Source organism: Antechinus flavipes, chromosome 3, assembly GCF_016432865.1.
Source record: "Antechinus flavipes isolate AdamAnt ecotype Samford, QLD, Australia chromosome 3, AdamAnt_v2, whole genome shotgun sequence".
NCBI classification, from domain to species: Eukaryota; Metazoa; Chordata; class Mammalia; order Dasyuromorphia; family Dasyuridae; genus Antechinus; species Antechinus flavipes.
Genome location: NC_067400.1, coordinates 339,322,763 through 339,343,871, shown reverse-complemented (window position 1 = coordinate 339,343,871; position 21,109 = coordinate 339,322,763). Strand labels below are relative to the sequence as shown.

The 21,109-nt window shown below is 36.0% G+C and overlaps 1 protein-coding gene and 1 long non-coding RNA gene across 4 annotated transcripts in view; one reads left to right on the top strand and one right to left on the bottom strand.

The window, feature by feature from the left end:
- Nucleotides 1–1,603, bottom strand: part of WDR33 (WD repeat domain 33) — a 98,990-nt gene extending 97,387 nt beyond the window's left edge. The window contains exon 1 of one of the 3 annotated variants that reach the window (XM_051985681.1): nucleotides 1,453–1,603. The gene's annotated coding sequence lies outside the window, so the exon portion shown is untranslated. The remainder of the gene's footprint in view (nucleotides 1–1,452) is intronic. The other 2 variants (XM_051985680.1, XM_051985679.1) reach the window with 2 other exon arrangements.
- Nucleotides 1,604–1,681: 78 nt separating this feature from the next.
- LOC127554288 (uncharacterized) overlaps nucleotides 1,682–21,109 on the top strand; it is a 48,725-nt gene continuing 29,297 nt past the window's right edge. Inside the window, exon 1 of the long non-coding RNA XR_007951935.1 lies at nucleotides 1,682–1,755. This is a non-coding gene — a long non-coding RNA (uncharacterized LOC127554288). The remainder of the gene's footprint in view (nucleotides 1,756–21,109) is intronic.

Here is a 21,109-nt window from a genome sequence, read left to right as displayed (position 1 = left end):
GATCTCAGTGTTAGAACGGATGATACACTTTCTCATTCCTTCATCTTAGTGCCTAACCAAGACAGTCTTTACCCTCCCTAATGAAGCTACTTACAATAGACAAAATTTCTATGCTGTAAGGAAGTTCACAACAAATACTACATATTTCTGCCTATTTTCTGCCTATTTCTATTAATATTTTAATACTTATCAATGCAGTTATGGTGCCAACTAAAGACTTCTCTCCTGAACACCCAGCTCTAGAAAATACTTTCCTTTATTTCACATTCAAATGGCAAGAAATGTTTATTATGACTATATTATGTTGAGACAAGAAATATATGACTATAGTTTGTTTTGTTTAATTATAATTGTTATAAAGGTGAGTTCTCTAGAAAAAGGAGTATTTGACAATGACATTATTAGAAACAATTAAATATTCTTTTTAAATTATGCCTGAAGTAACAAAAAAACACAAAAACAACCGTAGGACATGAGTGTTCCCTACTAAAAGCATTATTTATAAAGAGGTTCATAATAAGGGTTAAGGAGGGAAGGGAAAAATGTATGGAGGTGCCTGGTACTGTGCTAAGTATTTTACAAATAACTTCATCTGATCTCAAATCAATTTAGTTGTAAAAATAATCTTTGCAATTCTTTCTAAAAGTTCTAGCTCTAGCAATTTATTAGTATTTGCACAAATACTACAAAACGTGCTATTCTCAAGGATTTGACCTAGTAACACATGCTTTCCTGGATCCAGCTATACAATTGCTCCTCCTTTCCCTCCACCCCCAACGAAGCAGCTCCATCCTGGATAAAGCCCAAATTAATATTCAGTATCTCCTACAAGGATAGGCTTACGATCGGGCATTTGCCGATACATGGGCTGTGCTGTAGAATAGGATCCACGGGCAGGAAAAAAAGGACATTCTCTTCAAAAAACAGCACGCTCGACTAAAAACGGATTTCGTTACAGGGCAAACAGGGGCCTTCCCAACTAGAGATCTGATAATGACAGACGTTGTTTTCCGGTCCCAGACCCCCGCAGCAGGAGACTCCTGAAGCTCTGCATAAGCTCACGAGGCTTCCTTCCATGCCCCAAGTTCCCGGCGAACACCCCCGACCTGGCATCACGGTGGAAGCGCCTGTCTCCCACGAAACTTCGGGGTTTTCCGGGAGACTTCCCACCCCCCGCCTGCAGTCCTCGAAGGCCCACTCACGCCCGACCCTACACGCCCCCGGCCTCCTCCCAGCCCGCAGCCGTCCCGCTGCAGGAGCCGCGTCCCCTACAACGGTGGTTTCCGCAGTCTCCTTCCACCCTTGTCCTTTCCCCGACCCTTGGAGCAGCATGCAGCGGTGGCGGCGGCTCTTCCCGGCCCCGAAGCACGCAACGGCCGGGCCTGAAAATGGCGGAGAAGGAGCCGCCACCGCCTCACGCCGCCCCGCGTCCCTGGCCGGCGCCGCACTCACCCGTCTAGTCTCAGGACTGAGCTCCCCTCCGCCCAAGTTAAGGGTGGAGTCTTCGGCCTTAGTTCACTCTTAGAGGTCTCCGCTGTCTGGCCCGTTCCCGCCACCTCCACTCCCTCTCTCCCCACCACAGGAGTTACAGCCTCACCGGCCTGAGCTGGCCGCCATCTTCCCCTCCGAGCAACCAAGCGCACGCCTTTGCGTCATCACGCACCTGGTGCGCTTCAGGGTCAGAGGGTGCGGGGGCGGAACTCAACTGACCAGAGGCGCTGCGAGCGTCGAGGCTTGATCGGAGCATGCGCATAGGTAAGGAACCGTCTGCTTTCGGAAATCTGCAGAGGTGTTTCTAACTCGCCTTTGTTACCGTTTAGCGAGAAGTGGTGCGTACCTTTTTTAAGAACCCGGAAATGAGAATCTCCCCAGTTTACTAACACAGGAAGTGCCTATTTAAACTTTTCTAAAATATTTTCTGCTACCAAAAAGGGTTACATGGTTTTAAGTACATCTAAAATAACCCTTTAACCAAAATTAAGTTTGCATTCAGCTTCTCTGGATTATATAATTCTTTAATTTCGGGCTCTCGTGTGGGTCTTTGGATCGAGATTCTACACGTATCTGGCTTGTAAATGCCTGTTTTCACAGACCTGTGAAAGATCTCTTTTAACATCTGCCCGTGTTATCTTTAAAAAGAAGTTGGACAAGATTTGAATAACTTCAATTGTTTCACATATCATATATTGATAATAATTCATCTGCTCGAAAGCATACAGTTTGCACCAGGTGATTTCACGGAGGCTGCTTGACTCTCTAACTTTTGATTTTATGGTTATATCTAGTTTTAGACTTTTAGTCTTTAACTGCTTTAAATTTCTTTGCTAGGGCAAATTAATGCTTAATGATGTACTGTTCTCTCTGAGTGAAAGGTAAGGTTTTTGGAGACACCAGAATGGGCTTTAAGGAAGGATAGGGGCTTCTCTTGAACCAATCACACTTTCTTGCCAGGCCCTTCTTATGATCAGTAATGGTGTATAGAAGTAGTCTGTGATTTTGAAATACAGAAAAGCTAAAGCAAGAACAGATGTGGTTGTGGCCCTGTGTTAGCATTATGCCCTAATCAAATGAGATAACCAGCTTCATAAATGTTAGTGACTTACCACTTAACAAGGCCTAGGTCTTTTGTCCTTAGGCACCATTTTTTCTATTTTGATAAAAGAGTACAATGGTTGTCAAGGTGACAGTTGAGGTCATCAAGGAGAGATGATTTACAATAAGCTGGACTAAGAAATTGCCATGATACCCAGACCATTGTGAAGGTCCAAAGGCTGCCTTCCATGCCTTTTTCCTGCTTTTCTTCTGATGGTCATGCATGCTCACCAGCTGATACATACAAATATCTGTGTACCCTCTACAATAGGAGTTCTTAACCAGGGGATAGAATTAATGGAGTCTCAATTTGAATGGGGAAAAAATTGAATCTTTATTTTTCCTCTCTGCTAAGTGAAATTTTGCATTTCTTTTAATTATGAATGTAGGCAACAAACCACAGTACTCCGAATATCACATGTGATTGTCACCAACAGAAATCACAGATTTTTTTTTCAAAAAAAAAATAGCTTTTTATTTTCAAAGAATATACAAATATAGTTTTCACCATTCACCTTTGCAAAACCTTGTATTATAAAATTTTTCCCTCCCCTTTGCTCACTCCTTCCTCTAGACAGTAAGTAATCTAGTATATGTTAAACTTGTAAAGTTCTTATATACATATTTCCACATTTATCTTGCTGCACAAGAAAAATCATATCAAAAAAGGAAAAAAATGAGAAAAAACAAAAAGCAAGCAAACAACAACAAAAAGATGAAAATATTATATTATGATTCACATTCAGTCCTTTTTCTGGGTGCAGGTGGCTCTCTTCATCACAAGTCTATTGGAATTGGCCTGAATCACCTCATTGTTGAAAAGAGCCAAGTCCATCATAGTTGATTATCACATAATCTTGTTATTGTGGTATACAATATTCTCTTGGTTCTACTCACTTCACTTAGCATCAGTTTATATAAGTCTCTCCAGGCCTTTCTGAAATCATCCTGCTGACATTTCTTATAGAACAATTCTTATACAGTTCTTATAGAACAGTAATACTCCTTAACATGTTCATATGACATAACTTATTCAGCCACTCTCCAACTGATGGGCATCCACCCAGTTTCCAGTTCCTTGCTAGTACAAAAAGGACTATTATATTTTTTGCACATGTGGGTCCTTTTCTCTTTTTCATGATCTCTTTGGGATACAGGCTCAGTAGAGACATTGCTGGATCAAAAAGATAAGCACAGTTTGATTATCCTTTGAGTTCCAAATTGCTCTCCAAAATGGTTGGATTAGTTCACAACCCTGCTAACAATGTATTAATGTCCTAGTTTTTCCACATCCCCTCCAATATTTATCATTATTTTTTCTTATCATCTTAGCCAATCTTTGAAATATAGGGTAGTACCTCAGAGTTGTCTTAATTTGCATTTCTCTGATCAACAGTGCTTTATAGAATTTTTTCATATGAGTAGAAGTGGTTTTAATTTCTTTGTCTAAAAGTTGTCTATTCTTGTCTTTTAATCATTCATCAATTGGAAAATGCTTATATTCTTACAGAAAATTACAGATATTTCCCAAATCACATTATAGTTCTACAGAAAGCTATCTCAAAATTCATTTACTCTCATCACTTCTTCAAAATTATTTTAATTATTAGACCAGCCTCTGGATTATATATAATTAAAGATTTCCTGTTTATACACTATAATTCAACATAATTGGTTTCCTTTGTAAGCCAACATATTTTTTTTTATGCATGTAAAAACATTTGGAGGAGTCCTTCAGCTTCCCCTATGCTTTCACCAAGAGTCAGGAAGAGTCCATGACACACCAAAAAAAAAAAAAGTTAAGAGCTCTGCTCTAAGGAAATTCTACTCAGAGTTAAATTCATATCCATACTCATTGAGGAATTCACTACAAAGAACAGTTATAATCTTTTCTACGCCATTAACTTGCTGAATTAATTTGAGCAAGTCACTTCATCACTCTGGGACTCGTTTTCTTTATCTGTAAAAATAAGGGAATTGGACCAAATGACATCTAAGATTCCTTCCAATTCAATGACTATATGATTTTGTTAAGAGAGTTTGGATCAGGTGCCATCTATTTTTTATTATAAGACCACGTTCCCTCCCAGCTAAACAAGTTACAACAGACCATTTAAATTAGGTGGACATTTTGTAACTACTGTTCCTAAACCATTTGTTTGGGACTTTCTTTGAGAGGTGAGACTTGCCCTTTTCTTCTAGTCCCCTTTGAGTTTTCACTTTGAGGATTTCCAGCTAGAGTCTTCTTGGAATGCCAGTGGGTTTCCAGCATCTAGAGAGAAGATGGAAGAGGCCAACCTCACTTCAGATTGCTGAAGTAAACAACTCTGGAGCAGCCTGAGAAGAGCTGGCAGGCTTCATACATGTCTCCACCCCAAACTTAGACTAGGTCAAGTTTTCCCTTATGGTGAGATTCAGGACTGCATGTTGATTAAGCTGAGTTATCTCTCTTCCAAAGAATGAGCTCCTTTCCTTCTGTATTGTATGATTTAAAATCACCTAGAAATACCTTATTTAATTTCTGTTTTACTATGATTTGGATAAATGAACTTCTATGCCATTTGTATTTATATTTGTATTCCTTATGAACTTGCTATTAGGTGGGAAGAAGATGAAGCTTTGCATATAGAGCTTGGAATAATTCCTTCCCTCCCAAAATGACAAAGCAATGAAAAGTTAGATGGAAAAAAATCATACCCCTAGGCAAACAATATTCAAAGGAGCAGATAAATATATTTCTAATTTGGAACCCCACATCTCTCTGAAGAGAGCAAAATGCCCTCCTGCCCCCACCACCCAATTCTTTCTCTGGAAGGTGGAAGAAGACACAAGAGCTATCTGTTTTGCTTCCCTTCAAGAAACATAGAGGTAGTCATTGCCACACATAAAGCTTCATTACACCTATAAGGTACACTCATCTTTCTCTCCCTTTATCCCTACATTTGAATTAAAGTGTTAAAAAAATCTTGATTTTAAGACAGGACACATACTTTTATTGATATTTACAACCTCACTAGCAATGCCTTAGAGAATCTTCCTATTTCCTTTTTCTCTACTTAGTAAATTCAAGGCCTAAATAATAATTAAAAGAGCATCACTCATCACTAAATTTCTCAAGCCTTGTCATCCTCAATGTTCCTCAGATTCAAGGTATTAATTATCTTCTTGCAAAAGACTCATACAGAGAACATAAGTATGCATTTTGCCTGAGGCTATACGTTAAATAGTATATATGGATTGGAAGAAGAATAGCCATCTAAATTTATATTTTTCCAAAAGTCCTTCATATACATAATTGGCTCACTTGATTCTTATTAGTTACTTGCAGTCATCCCCATTTTTCAGATGAGGATGTTGATGCTTAAAAATGTAGATGACTTGCCTTCAGTTTAGTAGTTTTACCTTCTTAGAAAAATTAATCAGAGGAGGAACTAAGAGGGAGGAGTAATAAGAAGGAGTGGATTTAACTCTGCTCCAAACAGATCTAAAAAATATGCCAGGTATGTTTATAATAGAATATTATTGTTTTGTGGGAAAGGATGAACAGGATGTTCTCAAGGAAAAAAAAACACACACACATAACCTGGAAAATCTTCCATGAACTCAAAAGAAGTGAAATGTACTGTATACAAAGCAATAGCATTGTTCCAGATGACCACCTGTAAATGACTTTGCTATTCTCAGTAGTACAATCATCTGCGACTAATTCTGAAGGACTTATGATGAAAAATTCTATCATACCCAGAGAAAGACCTAATTGTGAATGAATATAGATTGAAGCATTCTCTCTAAGTTTTTTTTAACTTAATTTTCCTTGAGATTATTATTTTCATTAGAGTGGGAGAGCTATATTTTTTCCCATAACTTGTATAGAAATGTTTTGCATAACTTCACAGGTTGTTTCTTAATTGTGGATGAAGATAAAGGAGAAAACCTAGAACTCGAAAAATTTTAAAGCAAATTAAAGAAAACTGAGGCAAATAGAAGTTAAGTGCCTTGTCAAGAATCCCAGCTATTAAGTATTTAAAGCAAGATAAAAGGTTTTCTTCACTCCAGGCGCAGCACTTTATGCACTGTCCACCTACTTGCTAAGTCTGGAGCAGGAGGCCAAGAGGAACACTGCCATATCAAAAAACAAAACGGGAGCAAGTGCCAACTGGTGGTTCCCACTATCCAGATCTCGATTACAGATCTCGGACAAAATGAACAGGGGGACCTCTACAGAAAGTGATATTCCCCCAATATAGACCTTGAAAGAAAACAGTTAAGAAAGCAGAAGCTGAAGTAAAGCTCAGGTGCCCAAGTTGTAGCATGATCTAATTTCCAAAATCTAATCCAGTCTGTGCAGGAAATGGCCAAGATAGGAATCCTAGACCAATAGAAAGTCTACAGTTCTACCATTCTAAACCAACAGAAGTTTTGATAGAAGCAGAATCCACTAGGACTTTACTGTTTAAATCCAAATCAGGAACTTGCAAGGCTAGGATTATCAGAATAACAATCAGATTTTGCCCTGATCAGATCACTGTGGGAGCACTCAAAGATTGCAGGTCCTCAAACTATCCCTGAGATCCTGAAATAACACATTCTATAATGCAAGCAAGCAGCAACAAGTCCTGCATAAAACTTTACTCCAAAAGTGTGGGAGAGCTTAGCCCTAACATCAAGTCCAAAGTTAGGAGGTAGACTGGAAGAATCAATAAACAGAAAAACAAACCATCAAGAGTTATAGTGGCAGGGATGCTCAACAAAAATGGAAATGAACATAAAACTAAAGGAAAACAAAAACCTATAAAAGAAATACATCCAAAACCAACAACACCAGAACAAATTTTGAAAATCAAAAAATTTATTTAAAAAATTGAAAGCAAAATTGAATTAATAAAATTAGGAGTTTTTTCTTAAACTAATAAAATAGCTAGTCCAATTTTTAAAAAGAACAAAATCAAATTGCCACTACCAATGGAGTCTAGTTCACAACAAATAATGTTGAATTTTTTTTAAAAAGATCAAAAATTATTTTACCTTATTATATGCCAACAAAATGGATAACTTAGATGAAATGGATTAACACTTATCAAAATATAAAATATCTAAATTAATATAACAAGAATTGGCAAATTTAAATAAACCTTTTTTTAAAAAATACTGATCAAGATATAAATGAACTCCCAAAGAAAAATGCCCCAGTATCAGATTAATTCCCATATTATACAAACTGTTTGCAAGATTAGAAAAAGAAGGCATATGCCCAAGCTATTTCTATGAAACAGACATGGTCTTGATATCTATAACAAGAAGGAAAAAATTAAGAAAGAAAATTATAGGACAAAAATCCCCAATATTCACTGGGGATTATTGACTTATAATTTTCTTTCTTAATGAATGAATTTGTACCAATGAATATTGGCACAAATAATTAAATAACACATTAGCACGGAGGCTACAATCACATATTTAAAAGATTATAAAATAAATCATCACAAGGGCTAACTGGTACAAAGAGTAGAATGCTAGATGTAGAATGCAGAAGACTTGACTTTGAGTACTGTTTAAGATATGTATTAGTTGAGTGACCTTGGACAAGTAACAACTCTCCATCCTTCATTTTCTTTATCTGTAAGATAAAGATAATAATAGTCCCTATTTCATAGGGTTTTGTTTTGGTTTTTTGAGGTTCAAAAGAGGTAACACATAAATTGCTTTGTAAACCTTAAAGTGCTATGTAATATTACTATTAACTTTTCTGATTCACCATCTCCATCCTTGCTCCCAGGAATTCCCACATTGATGCAAAAAACTTTATTATAAACTATTTCTTTTATTTACATGCACAATTATTTATAGCAACTCTTTTTTTTATAATAGAATAGGACTGGAAAATTAAGGAGGGCCCAACAGTTGAGAAAAAAGCTGGAAAAAAATCATGTTATATGAATGGAATGGAATGCTATTGTGCTGTAAGAAATGATGAAAAGGATAGTTTCAGAGAAATCTGAGAAGACTTATATGAGCTGAGGTAGAAGAAAGTAAGAACGAGGAGAACAATTTATACAATAAAACCAAACTACTCTGATCAAGGAGTAGCTTACCTGGGATGTACCCTTTGGAAGCAAAGTGATCTAGGAGATTCCTTTTTTAACTAATCTTTCTAACTAAGTGTTAAGCTGATTGCTTTGGCTTCCTGAAAAAATGCAAATGTCATCAGCATCCACTAAATTTTGATGCCCAGGTACAAAGACAGTCATGGTTACATGACTTTCATAAAACATGAAACATGGTTACAGCTTTAGTGCTAGATGCTATTGATAAAAATACCAAAGTAGCACTCTCCTTGAAGCACTCATTTTATGCTGTGTACAACACATGCATAGAGAATTTGATGCAAGATTTTAGGAGCATAGCTGTAGAAATGGAAGGAACACCCCCTTTCCCATTAATAGGGCAGCTAGATGGCTCAGTGGATAGAGTGCCAAGCCTGGAGTCAGAAAAATTCGTCTTCCTGAGTTCAAATTGGCCTCAGACATTTACTGGCTGTGTGAACCTGGACAAGTCACTTAATCCTGTTTGCCTCAGTTTCTTTATTTGTGAAATGACAAACCACTCCAATATCTTTCCCAAGAAAACCCCAAATAAGATCACCAGGAGTCTGACATGACTGAACAATAACAACAAGGAGAAATTGTGACTTGCTCTAAGGTCATAGAGGACAGAATCAGTATTCAGATATTCTCTGAGTCCAAATACAATTTTCTTACCACTAATCCACTAAGGAAAGTTTTGTTGACATAGATAGTTACAATAGTTCAAATTCAGGTAAGCCTTTGACACTATACTGTGGCTACCATTTTCAAAATTGTTGAATAAGAGTGGTTTCTGCTCTTACTGGGATCTTAATCATTGATAGATTACAAAAACATGATGAATTAGAAGGCAATTTTGCCAGAAGAATCATCTCTTCAAGCTTCTAAATCTTTTGTAAACCTTAGCTATAAATCAGAGAGAGCTCTATATCTCATGAATACTTGTGAAAAAGTCTCTAGGACTATTATTTTTCTGTTCAAACTTTATATTTTAAATTGACCTTGATTTTACTTACAGGGAAGAAAAAGCAAGCTACCTCATTCTAACACTAAAAAATATTATTGAACAGATTGGAAGTACAACACCAACTCTCATTTGCATCCTCACCAAATAAAACCTACACCTGCCTGGGTTATATGAAGAAAAAATGAGCTTGTACTTTCTCCAAATATACAGTTTTAGAAGGTTCATAAAAACCAAAATTTATTTAATATCTATGTATATACACATTTATTAGCCTGAATTATGAAGAAACAGACTAAGCAACTTCTTAGGTGTTGTTATTTGTCATTCCAAAATATTTCTGCTTCTCTCCTAAAGGTTTTTTTGTTTCTAAAAATATTTTGTTAAAATGCAGATGTTCCTGAAAGATCTGATACCTCCAATTCTTTTTTTAAATCATTTTTAATTATAGCTTTTTATTTACAAGATATATGCATGGGTAATTTTTCAGCATTGACTCTTGCAAAATGTTCTGTTCCAACTTTTCCCCTCCTTCCCCCCACCCCTACCCCTAGATGGCAGGTAGTCCCATACATGTTAAATATGTTAAAGCATATGTTAAATACAATATATGGATATGTATACATACATACAATATATGGATATGTATACATACAGTTATTTTGCTGCACAAGAAGAATCGGACTTTGAAATAATGTAAAATTAACCTGAGAAGGAAATCAAAAATGCAAGCAGACAAAAACAGAGGGATTGGAAATGCTATATAGTATTTCACACTCATTTCCCAGAGTTCTTTTCCCAGTGTAGCTGGTTCTATTCATTATTGAACAAATGGAACTGATTTGGTTCATCTCATTGTTGAAGAGAGTCACATCTATCAGAATTAATCATCATATAGTATTGTTGTTGTATATAATGATCTTCTGGTCCTACTCATTTCACTCTGCATCAGTTCATGTAAGTCTCTCCAGGCCTTTCTGAAATCTTCCTGCTGGTCATTTCTTACAGAACAATAATATTCCATAACATTCATATACCACAATTTATTCAGCCATTCTCCAATTGATGGGCATCCACTCAGTTTCCAGTTTCTAGCCACCACAAAGAGGCTGCCACAAACATTCTTGCACATACAAGTCTCTTTCCCTTCTTTAAGATCTCTTTGGGATATAAGCCTAGTAGTAACACTGATGGATCAAAGGGTATACAGTTTGATAACTTTTTGAGCATATTTCCAAACTGTTCTCCAGAATGACTGAATGTATTCACAATTCCACCAATAATGTATCAGCGTCCCAGTTTTCCCACATCCCCTCCAACATTCAGCATTATCTTTTCCTGTCATCCTATCAAATCTGAGAGGTGGGTAGTGGATACCTCCAATTCTTAAAAGCTAATATCTTGATAAGGCTTAATTTAACAGATTGGTAGAATCAAGTTTAAGATTACAAGATACAGGATTCTTGATTCTCAAAGAGGACCATGACATCTAAGTGATGGTGCCACGATATCCAAGTGAATTGTATTGAAGTGAGACAAGGCAGTGCAAAATCATTAGCTTCATTTCTTCTCCAGAGCTATCTGGGTCCAGTGGTAAGATATAGACCAGGACAACTGGAGATAGTGGGAGACATTGGCCTGAATAGCCCCATAAGTAAGGAGGGCTGAATGGGAAACATATGAAGCCTCACCCTGGTATCTCTGGCTTTCATCTTCTCCAACAATTGAAATTGAACTAGAAGTTCATCTAGGACATAGTTATTGAAAACCTCAGAGGCTGAGCCTAATTTGTTTGCTCAGCCAATTCTATTGTTATATTCTTGACTCAGGTACCTCGTAAAGGAATCAAGACATCTTGGTAATGAATTTTAAAATCTTAATACTTGACTTCTGGCCAAAATGACGGAGAGAACACACACATCTACTTAAGCTCTGTCTTTTCTCTCAGAATAATTTATTTCACGACAAGCCTCAGAATTAGTGCTTGACTGAAAAAAAACACAAATAATTACCGAGACATTATCTTCAAAATTCACCAGAAAAGGTCTGTCTTTGCTCAGGTGTGGGGAGGGTTAGATCAGACACAAACTGAAGGCAGGCAGCAACAGCACAGCAGACAGAGTAAGGCAGGCAGCTCACAGCTGAGCAGACTGGAGGGGGGTGGGGTGTGATCTCAGCCATTTCTGTGAGGGATATTTATATCCCCATAAATAGAGGGGGATGAACATTCTGGAGTAATGTGAGCCATTACTACAATGTTGGCTACTTTGCCCTGGCAGCAAGCCAGTAGACAAGCAAAGAAGCTAAAAACACTGAGGGTAAAGACTATAATCCCAAAAGGCTAGGGTCTCTTGGGACCTGGCCATACCCACCCGCAGTGTCTCAGCATGTTCTCAGAGTCTCAGAGCACAAATGCAGCGCAGCCATTACTGTCCTGCTAGTGCCTTGCTGCTGTCCACTGTTGTCTGTAGAGAAAGCTCGGTAATATCATTCAGACCAAAAAAAAATAAAAATTAAAAAAGCAGACTGCAGTTGTTTTTCTTGTTAGTTTGTTTTCTTTGATTCTTCTTTGACAAAATGAGCAAAAAATTAAAACGGACTCTAATCCTTGATAGCTTCTATATGGATAGAGAGCAGACTTTCAACCCTGAGGAGACTAAAAACAGTCTCTCTCCAGATGAATCCCCAAAGGGGGGATATGATTTGGTCCTCAGCACACAAGACTCTCTTAGAAGAAATTTAAAAGGCTCTAACAGGAGAGCTAGAAGAAAAATGGGAAAAGGAAAAAGAAACTTGGCAAGAGAGTCTGGATAAGTCATCCCACTCATTTAAAGAGAAAGTGGATAAAGAAATCAAATCCTTGAAAAACAGAATTAGTGAGTTGGAAAATGAAACTAGCTCTTTAAAAAATAAAATTGTTGAAATGGAAAAAAATTCCATAGAACAAAACAACTCACTTAAAAAATTCAATTGGACAATTAGAAAAAAATATTAAAAAGTGAGTGAAGAAAATAATTCATTAAAAATCAATCAAACAAATGGAAATGAATGAACTCGATGAGATACCAAGAATCAGTCAAACAAAACCAAAAAAGTGAAACAATGGGGAAAAATGTCAAATACCTTCTTGGGAAAACAACAGACCTGGAAAATAGATCTAGAAGAGATAATCTGAGAATTATTGGACTTCCTGAAAAATATGATGAAAAAAAAAAAAGCCTGGACACTATTTTCCAGGAAATTATGAAAGAGAACTGCCTAGATGTTATAGAAACAAAGGGTTAAATAGACATTGAAAGAATTCATCGATCACCTACTAAAAGGGACACTAAAATCAAAACTCCAAGAAATACAGTGGCCAAATTCCAGAACTATCAGACCAAGGAAAAAATACTGCAAGCTGCTAGAAAAAATCAATTCAAATATAGAGGAGCTACAATAAGGATTACTCAGGATCTAGCAGCATCCGCATTAAAGGATCAAAGGGCCTGGAATATGATATTCTGAAAGACTAAGGAACTTGGTATGCAGCCAAAAATAACTTATCCAGTCAAAATGAGCATCTTTTTCCAAGGAAGAAGATGGACATTCAAGGAAAAAAAGGAATTTCATCTATTTTTGATGAAAAAACCAGAACTGAACAAAAAGTTTGATCTATAAATATAAAACTCAAGAGAAACCTAAAAAGATAAAAAGAAACCTTGAGAACTACATTTCTGCTATAAAGATATATAAAGAACAAATATATACTTTGTTCTAGAAACTAGAGGTGGAAAAGAAATTGTACCCGGAAAAGGGAAAAGTGGAGGTACTACATACATCTCACCAAGAGGCAAAGCAAACCTATTATATCTGAGAGAAAGAATAGAGGGGGATGAACATAGTGTGTATCTTACTGTCATCAGAATTGGGTTAAAGAGAAAAATATTAGACATATTTGATTTATAGTGAAACTTCTCCCATCTCATTGAAAAGTGGGAGGGGAAAAGTGAAAAGGAAGGAATAAGCTAAGCAGAAGGGAATACGGAAACTGTGAGGAAAAGGAGTAAGATAGGGGAAGGAACTCTAAGGCAGTGGGGAGGGATACTAAAAAGAAGACTGTGAGAAGCAAGTGGTGCTCACAAGTTTAATACTGGGGAGGGAGGTAAGGGGGAAGAAAAGGAGAAAAGCATAAGCAGGGGTTAACAATATGGCAAGTAATACAGAATTGGTGATTTTTAGCCATAAATGTCAATGGGGTAAACTCCCCATAAAGAGGAAGCAGTTAGCAGAATGGATTAAAAGCCAGAATCCTACAATATGTTGTTTACAGGAAACACACTTGAAGCAAGGTGATACAGAGTAAAAGTAAAAGGTTGGAGCAGAACCTACTATGCTTCATGTGAAGTCAAAAAAGCAGGGGTAGCCATCCTGATCTCAGATCAAGCAAAAGTAAAATTTGATCTAATTAAAAGAGATAAGGAAGGGCACTATATCTTGTGAAAGGGTAGCATAGATAATGAAGCAATATCAATTTTAAACATATATGCACCAAGTGGTGTAGCATCTAAATTCTTAAAAGAGAAATTAAGAGAGCTACAAGAAGAAATAGACAGCAAAACTATAATAGTGGGAGATCTCAACCTTGCACTCTCAGAATTAGATAAATCAAACCACAGAATAAATAAGAAAGAAGTCAAAGAGGTAAATAGAATACTAGAAAAGTTAATATGATAGATCTTTGGAGAAAACTAAATGGAGACAGAAAGGAGTATATTTACTTCTCAGCAGTTCATGGAACCTATACAAAAATTGACCATATATTAGGACATAAAAACCTCAAACTCAAATGCAATAAGGCAGAAATAGTAAATGCATCCTTTTCAGACCATGATGCAATGAAAATTACAATAAAAAGCCATTAGAAAATAGACCAAAAATAATTGGAAACTAAGTAATCTCATACTAAAGAATGATTGGATGAAACAGCAAATCATAGACATAATAACTTCACCCAAAAAAATGACAATGATGAGACGCCATACCAAAATGTGTGGGATGAGCCAAAGCAGTAATAAGGGGAAATTTTATATCTCTACAGGCCTACTTGCATAAAATAGAGAAAGAGAAGGTCAATGAATTGGGCTTGCAACTAAAAATGCTAGAAAAAGAACAAATTAAAAATCTCCAATCAAACACCAAACTTGAAATTTAAAAATAAAAGGAAAGATTAATAAAATTGAAAGTGAAAAACTATTGAATTAATTAATAAAACTAAGAGTTGATTCTGTGAAAAAAATAACAAAATAGTTAAACCCTTAGTAAATCTGATTAAAAACAGGAAAGAGGAAAATCAAATTGTTAGTCTTAAAAATGAAAAGGGAGAACTTGCTACTAATGAAGAGAAAATTAGAGAATAATTAGGAATTACTGTGCCCAGCTTTATGCCAACAAATTCCATAACTTAAATGAAATGGAAGAATACCTTCAAAAATATGCCTTGCCCAGATTAACAGAAAAAGAAGTAAATTGGTTAAACAGTCCCATGTTAGAAAAAGAAATAGAACAAGCTATGAATCAGTTCCCTAAGAAAAAATCCTCAGGACCACACGGATTCACATGTGAATTCTACCAAACATTTAAAGAACAATTAACTCCAATGCTATATAAACTATTTGTAAAAATAGGGATTGAAGGAGTCCTACCAAACTCCTTTTATGACACAGACATGATACTGATACCCAAACCAGGTAGGCTGAAAACAGAGAAAGAAAATTATAGACCAGTCTCCCTAATGAATATTGATGCTAAAATCTTAAATAAAATATTAGCAAAAAGATTACAGAAAATCATTCCTGGGATAATACACTATGACCAAGTAGGATTTATACTGAGAATGCAGGGCTGGTTCAACATTAAGAAAAACTATTAGCATAATTGACTATATCAATAACCAAATTAGCAAAAACCATATGATCATCACAATAGAGCCAGAAAAAGCATTTGATAAAATCCAACATCCATTCCTAATAAAAACACTTGAGTATAGGAATAAATGGACTTTTCCTTAAAATAGTCAGGAGCATATATTTAAAACCATCAGTAAGCATCATATGTAATGGGGATGAACTGGAACCTTTCCCAGTAAGATCAGGAGTGAAACAAGGTTGCCCACTATCAACCATTATTCAATATTGTATTAGAAACGCTAACCTCGGTAATAAGAGTTGAGAGATTAAAGGAATTAGAGTAGGAAATGAGAAAACCAAATTATCACTCTTTACATATGATGTGATGGTATACTTAGAGAGCTCCAGAGATTCTACTAAAAAGCTATTAGAAATAATTCACAACTTTAGCAAAGTTGTAGGATACAAAATAAATGCACATAAATTATCAGCATTTTTATACATCACCAACAAAATCCAACAGCAAGAGATCGAGAAATTCCATTCAAAATAACTGTTGATAGCATAAAATATTTGGGACTCTATCTACCAAAGGAAAGTCAGGAATTATATGAGCAAAACTACAAAACACTTTCCACACAACTAAAGTCAGATTTAAATAATTGGAAAAATATTAAATGCTCTTGGATAGGCCAAGCAAATATAATAAAGATGACAATACTCCCTAAACTAATCTATTTATTTAATGCTATACCAATCAGACTCCCAAGAAACTATTTTAATGACCTAGAAAAAATAACAAAATTCATATGGAAGAACAAAAGGTCAAAAATTTCAAGGGAATTAATGGAAAAAAAAATCAAATGAAGGTGGCCTACCTGTACATGATCTAAAACTATATTATAAAGCAGCAGTCACCAAAACCATTTGGTATTGGCTAAGAATAGATTAGTTGATCAGTGGAACAGGTTAGGTTGACATAACAAAATCGTCAATAACTATAGCAATCTAGTGCTATATTATGGAATATTATTGTTCTGTAAGAAATGACCAGCAGGATGAATATAGAGAGACTTGGAGAGACTTATATGAACTGATGCTGAGTGAAATGAGCAGAACCAGGATATCATTATACACTTCAGCAACGATATTGTATGAGGATGTATTCTGATGGAAGTGGATTTCTTTGACAAAGAGACCTGAGTTTCAATTGATAAATGATGGACAAAAGCAGCTACACTCAAAGAAAGAACACTGGGAAACGAATGTGAACTATTTGCATTTTTGTTTTTCTTCCCAGGTTATTTTTACCTTCTGAATCCAATTCTCCCTGTGCAACAAGAGAACTGTTTGGTTCTGCAAACATATATTGTATGTAGAATATACTGCAACATATCTAACATATATAGGACTGCTTGCCATCTAGGGGAGGGAGTGAAGGGAGAGAGGGGAAAAATCAGAACAGCAGCGAGTGCAAGGGATAATGTTGTAAAAAAAAATTACCCTGGCATGGATTCTGTCAATATAAAGTTATTATAAAATAAAATTAAAAAACAAACAAACAAACAACAACAACAATACTATATGAGGATGTATTCTGATGGAAGTGGATATCTTCAGCAAAGAGATCTAATTCAGTTCCAATTGATCAATGATGGACAGAATCAGCTACACCCAGAGAAGGAATACTGGGAAATAAGTGTGAACTGTTTGCATTTTTGTTTTTCTTCTCAGGTTATTTTTACCTTCTGAATCCAATTCTTCCAGTGCAACAAGAGAACTTTTAGGTTCTGCACATATATATTGTATCTAGGATATACTATAACATATTTAACATATATAAGACTGCCTGCCATCTAGGGGAGGAGGTGGAGGGAGGGAAGGGAAAAGTCAGAACAGAAGTGAGTGCAAGGGATAATGTTGTAAAAAATTACCCATGCATATGTACTGTCAATAAAAAGTTATTTTTAAAAACATCTTAATACATTATAACTGCATTCTAGTATACAGAAGCAACTAAATCCATGGAAGTGGATCTAAAGGAGGGGATTCTTTCCCTCCTCATCTCAGTTTAAATATGGTTAGCTAGGTGACATAGTGGATAGAACTTGGGACTTGGAATAAAGAAGACCTGAATTCCCATTCTGCTTCAGAAACTTACAGAATATGTGATTATAGGCAAGTCATTTAAGCTCTCTGTCCCTGAGTTTGCCCATTTGTAAAATGGAGATAATAATACTCCACACCTCACAAGTTTGTTGTGTGCATCAATTAAGATAACCTACATAAAGTGCCTTTGTAAACCTTAAAGTGATTAATAATATAAGTATTATAATTTATCATGTAAATTATATAAATATGTTATCTATTTTAAAATGTAGATAACTAGTAATGTGTGTATGTATATACAGAATGTCCCAAAAGTAATTTAAAACCACAGCAAGATTTTGGGAATCCGTGTGTGTGTGTGATAAAAGATCTGTGACTTGCCCATAGTTGAACAAGCTAGCATGTATCAAAGGAAAACTTGAATTCAGATCTTGCTAACTCAAAGCCCTGCATTCTCCCCATTATATCATAGTGTTTCTCCATAAACACATATAGTAAACATATAAAAATTAGCCTTATTTTTTCACTAATGGCCTCTTTGGAGAATAAAGTTTGTATTCCCAAGTTGCAAAACAAACCTTTGCTAGCATCTTCATTTAAGCCTGAAATATAACCAGTGGAAAACCTGAAAGCTCATGTGAGAGGAAGAACTGTGGTTTCCCTTAGTAACCAAGTTGCTGTAAATAGCAAGCATATGAGCAGGACAGAGAAAATTGGGTTAGGACTAGAATAGAAAGTGATAAAATAATTCTGAAGCTGTCTCTGTCACCCTAGATGTTATAGAGACTTGCAGATTCTTTAGGCTAGACACCATCAGCCAGATGAAGGGGATGTCAAATGGGGCAGCATAAAAAATACACAGTGTATTTATAAAGAGGGTAAGGGAGGGTTAATACACATAGGCTCAGAGATCTAGAGCTGGAAGGGATCTCTGATGACATCAAGTCAAAGCCCTTTATTTTTTAGATGAAGAAACTGAAGTTAATCTACATACAGTTATTAAGCACCTACTATATGCCAGGCACTGTGCTAAATGTTGGGAATACAGAGAAATGTAAAAAGACAGCGCCTGATCTCAAGGAGCTCACAGTCTAATGAGAGGGATATTACATTCAAACAACTCGATACAAACAAAATGTAGATAAGTTAAAGATAATCACTAGCAGGAAGGTACTAATATTAAGGATGATTAGAAAAGGTCATGAAGATGGAGATTTTTAACTGACACTCAAAGAGAGATGCAGGTAAGCTAGGAGAAACAGAAAAGAGAAAAGTGAGTTCCAGATATGGGAGACAGCAGTTGAAAATGGATATGGAGTCTCTAGTAGCTAAAACAAAGAAGCAAATATCAAAGAATTACAGAGTTCATGGGGGTATAAGGATATGGTGATAGGAGGGAGAAAAGTGGACTTTTTTGGCATGTAAGAAATGAGGTCTTTATTTTAAAAATTTATATGTTTTAAATACAAAATAGAAAAAAGAAAAAATAGAAAATACAGAAAAAGAAAAGAAAACATTGCTGTGTGCACAGCAGAACATAAGAGAGAATTCAAAATATGAGAAATTTCCTTTTCAGGAAAGCCTATATAATTAGATTATTTATTTTGCAATTTGGTTTTAGTCTGTCTTTCCTTGGCCCTTTTTGAATATAATTTTTATTATTCCTTCTGAAAAGGAAGCATTTACTATTCCTGCCTTTCTGCATTTGATTGTGAGGTTTTTGTGTCCTACTACATGATCAGTTTTTGTGTAAATGCCATGTATTGCTAAGAAAAAGTTGTATTCCTTGCTTTCCCTATTTACTTTTCTCCAGAGAGCTATCATATCCAAGTTTTCTAGAATTCTATTAACGACCTTCATTTCTTTCTTGTTTATTTTGTGGTTATATTTGTCTAATTCTGAGAGAGGGAGTTGAGGTTCCCACTAATATAGTTTGGCTGCATATTTCTTCCAGTAACTGGCTTAACTTTTTATCTAAGAATTTGGCTGCTCTATCACTTGGTGCACATACATTTAATATCAATACTACTTCATTGTCTATGATATTATTTTAACAAGATGTAGTTTTCTTCCTTATGTCTCTTAATTAGATCAATTTTTACTTTTGCTTTATTTAAGATTGCTACCTACCCCTGCTTTTTCTTTTTGCTTCAGCTGAAGCACAATAAATTCTGTTCTAGGCTTTTACAAACCCTTCTCTGTGTGTATCTCTCTGTTTCAAATGTGTTTCTTGTAAACAACATATTGTAGGATTCTGTTTTTTAATCCACTCTGCTATTTACTTCTGTTTTAAGAGAGTTCATCCCATTCACATTCATAGTTATGATTATCAGCTCTGTTTTTCCCTCCATCCTATTTTCTCTCCCTTACATATTTTTGTTCTCTCTTTCCACTCTGTCCCTCCTTAGTAGCGTTTTGTTTCTAACTCAACTCACTGTCTACTTCCTCTCTCTTCTATCACCCCATCTCCCTTCTCTTCTCCCTTTCTCCTAGTCTTACTGCCCATCCTTCTATCCAGCCCTCCCTTTTCTTTCTCCTTTCTACTTCTTTATAAAGGGTAAAATAAATTTCTATGCCCAACTGAATTATTCCCTCTTTAAGCCCAAATTGATGAAATCCAGTTTCAGCCAATGCTCATCTGTTGAGGCACAGATCAATTCTTTGAGAGCCTCCACAGTCATGAATCATAACATCTGAAGGACTTGCCAGGCAGCCTTTGCTGACACAGGTGTTGCAGATTGGAAATGAGATAAATTAGAGGCATAGGGAAGAGGAGAAAGGTCAGACAATGCCACAGTCGCTCAGTCAAAGAGGTCAGAGAACAGCAACTGCCTCTCAGTCTCCTTGTATATCCTCTCACATGAGGAGATCTATTCTGCAGGTCTGGGTTGGATCTCTAGCAGACACTGTCAGTTGGTTCCTGCATTACAACACTCATCTCCCTCCCTTCTTTCTCTGGATTATAATAAGTCTTTTTTGACTCTTCATGTGATCTAATTTATCCCATTATACCTCCCCTTTCTTCTTCTCCCAGAACAATCCTTTTTTTTGATGTCATCACATCAGAGTCTATTCACAATCACATCCTCAATCCATGTAATGTTTGCTCCTTCCCCTTCTCCCTCCCTCTGCCCCAATAACAGATATAGTTCTCAAGACTTACAGATATGATTTTCCTATCTAGGGATGTAAATATAATATATATTTTCCCTTGTTTACCTTTCTATGTTTCTCTTTCATTCTAATTTTTTTTCAATAGAAATGATTGAAAGTGGCTTACTACATTGAAGATCCATTTCCTCTCCTTAATGATGTTCAGTTTTACTGGTTGTAACCCCAGATCCTTTGTCTTCCAGAATATGGTATTTCAGGTCCTCCAATCCTTTATTGTAAACACTGTCAGATCCTGGGTAATACTGACTGCTGCTCATTGACACTTGAATTATTTTTGTCTGGCAACTTGCAGTATTTTT